We start from the raw sequence: 3297 nt of genomic DNA on the forward strand, positions 1-3297 counted from the left end.
CTGAATATATTGACGAGCTAAATCCATTCCCTCTTAACTTCAAGATGCCTGCATTCCCGACGTTCACAGGTGAAGACAGTAGCGTGTCCTCCAGAGACCACATTTTCAAATTCTCCAATCATTGTGTGGCATATGAGGGCAACCCAAATTATAAATTGAGGTTGTTTGGGAATTCATTGGCGGGTTTAGCATCTCAGTGGTACTCTCTATTACCCCCTAACTCTATTGCCAACTGGGGGCAAATGGAGATGGCTTTCCACGAACAGTTTTACAGAATAGAGCCAGAATTGACTATCAATGACCTTGTTGAAGTCAAACAATACGATCATGAATCTACTGAGGACTTCATGATGAGGTTAAGGAAAACAAGGATGAGATGCCAATTCCCCGTCAACCAAGCGCATCTCATATTAATTGCTCAAAGGGCTCTAAAATTACCTTTGAGAAAGAGATTTTATGATACACAGTTCAACGAGCTACAAGAATTGGTAATTGCTGCCACTAAGTATGAGAGGCTGTTGCAAGAAGAGCAACATGTGAAGTACACTTCCAAGGTCCATCCCTTCTACAAAAACAAAGCTGCAATTCATCGTGTGGAAGTAGGAGAAACCAGGTCAGAGCATGAGGGTGGCCATGATGAAGAAAACATTGACGTATGTGCCGCTGAAATGACCACACCTTTCAAACCACTGACGGTAAAAGGGCTAGTCTAACCTGTCAAAGATCAGAAGGTCGTAATGAACGATGGTGGTTTCGTCCCCATAAAACCACCCAAGTACCAGAGTTATCCGTTCGATCTGGCCAAGGCACCTGAGATCTATGAAGAACTGGTACGGGCAAGAGTAATTTTGCCCGACAATACCAAAAAGATGCCCAAACCAGAAGAACTCAGAGGGAAGAAGTATTGTAAGCTACACTATACCTTCAACCATTCCATAGTCAATTGTGTCCAGTTTAGAGATTGGATACAAGACCTGATAGTGAAGGGAAAGTTGTTACTTGACAAGCCCCAAGCCAGTATGATGGTGGATACAAACCCTTTCCCGGAGGCTCCTATAAGTATGATCAACCTCATTTAAAAAGAGGAGCCGGGGTCACCAGCTGGTACAGCAGAGGAAAGAAAAGATCTCGGGTTGTCCTAACACCCCTGCATGAATAAAAGTACCATAAAGGGAACCAAGGAATCAAGATCAAGCCCTAAGATTGTTGCTAATGAAGGAAGTAGAAGATAGAAGAAAATAATCAGGAGGGGAAAAGTTGCTCGAAGTCAATTCAAACAATACCAAGAGTAGAGCAGGGGACAAAACACATGTTCATTCCAATAAGAAAAGAGTTACAAATCATCCTATTCTAAAAAATTAACATCTTCACTTAGGGTCACTATTTGAGAATGGTATGTCTGCATAATGGCAAATATCCTACTAGGTTCGGCCAAAACAGTATGGCTATTTACAAGTTGGCACCTAGTATGCTCTAACTCCGAGTTTGACTTCTCTACTCCCTCAATTTGGTTTTCGAGGGTATCCAGAAGAGTTGCTTGTTCAGCTTTAAGAGCAACCAGTTGTTCCTCCAGCTTTTGGATTTCAGAAGTAACAATTTTAACCCTTTCTTTTGTTCGCAAGCTTTCATCCATCAACCGATCAACTTGAGCGGAGATGCTTGACTCTTTCTCCATAAAGCATCTTGTCCAATTAGCTTGTCTATCAGCTCTCTGGTATTGCTCCCTAAGAGCCCTTAAATTCTCAAAGAAAGAGAGAAAGGAATCGTGCTGAGGTTTTGATAGCCGACCAGTTTTGAAAGACTCAATTGTGACCTTTTCTAAATCACAAAGAGCCTTGAGGCTGAATAATGCAGTGAAGTCCTTCCTCGCCCATTCTTGGAAGACTTGTTGTTGCTCTGAAGAACTGGAGGTCGCTGAAGTATGTCTTGAGGATCTTAACCTTGTCTCAAGCCGCCCAAGTGCTTCAAAAAGTTTGGGCAACTTAGCAGGGTTTGGGGATGGAAAAGGAGGAGGATCCTGCACTGCAGCTCCCTCTAATGGAGCAATGCCAACTGGGGGGGCAATCTCTGTCTGCCTGATCTTCTCAATTCCAGAGGGGGGAATCTCTGTACCTCCAGAAGATAAATGAGGACGGGAGCATTTTGACTTACGGACCAATCGAAGGGGGGAAGTCTCTTTCAGAACTTGCTGCAAAAAGCCAAAAGGACCAGGTCAAGACAAGAATACAGTTTGAGGCAAAAAAGGCTTTGAAGAGAAGAAATGTACCTGACTTAGCCCTGGGGTTTCACCAGGAAGAGTATTAAATCCTCGTTGAGGGGAAGACTTTCCACCACCAGCAAGAGAAGAGGGAGGTTCATCAATATCAACTATCGGGCACGCAGGCACCCGTGAGACTATTACCTCTGAGGTTACAGGAATCTCAGGGACTATGGGTTCATTATCTGATACCATTTATGGAAGGGGTGGCTCATATACCGGAGAATGCTGCAGAAAACATAAGTAAGAGTTAAGTCAGGAATTCAATTCGGGAATAATGGCTCACCAAGTTACTGCCCTCATCCACGAAGTGCAATATAACTCCTGTAGAAGGGTCAAACTGAGAGGAAGGAGTTGCATCCAGGGCAGGAGAAGAAATCACAAACTTCATAGGAGGGCCATGACTAGGAAAAGAGGCAGATGCCCCAGCCTAAAAACAGATAGAAGAAGAAGAAAGATTCAGGCATTAAGTCCAGAAACTATAGAGTTACTTAAGGGTTGAAAAGGAAGAAAAGGGTACCTCTGAAGGGTTGATCTGAGGAGGAGAAAGGCTGGTTTCTCGGGGCAAATAGTAGGGAGGCCTCGGGCGAAAGAAGCTTTTCATCTCTTGCAGCCTGATTCGAATAATCAGATTTTAAGTTCTGTGAAAGCAAGAAGGGATGTGCAGATAAAAATATAAATCATACCTCGAGTTCTTTAAGGACGGTATTTTCCAGTTCTTCAGCCTTTTTGAGCATGGCAGCTCTTAATGGTTCATCCTTAGAAGCAATGATTGGTCTTTTAGATGCTTGAGTTCCTGTTTTTCAATGAAAACAAGAAGCAATTAGATAAAGGAGAAAGGTAACAGTTTGGCAAAGAAGAACAGAGACTTACTTAAATATTGTTGCTTCTTTCTGCCTGCCTCAGGGACTGGAGCAGATGGGGCTGATGACTTAGGAGGAGCAACAGTTCTTGCTCTCTTACTCTTTCTAGTAAGAGTTGGTCGTGTGGTTTTGGGTAAAAGTACAGGATCAGGGTCTGATGCCTCGATCACAGCCGCT

General features: G+C 43.4%; 1 pseudogene; it reads right to left on the reverse strand.

Moving 5' to 3' along the window:
* Positions 1-1345: 1345 nt before the first annotated feature.
* LOC126590232 (uncharacterized) lies at positions 1346-2994 on the reverse strand (annotated as a pseudogene).
* Between the last annotated feature and the right edge of the window lie 303 nt (positions 2995-3297).

The sequence above is a fragment of the Malus sylvestris genome, chromosome 11 (genome assembly GCF_916048215.2).
Source record: "Malus sylvestris chromosome 11, drMalSylv7.2, whole genome shotgun sequence".
NCBI classification, from domain to species: Eukaryota; Viridiplantae; Streptophyta; class Magnoliopsida; order Rosales; family Rosaceae; genus Malus; species Malus sylvestris.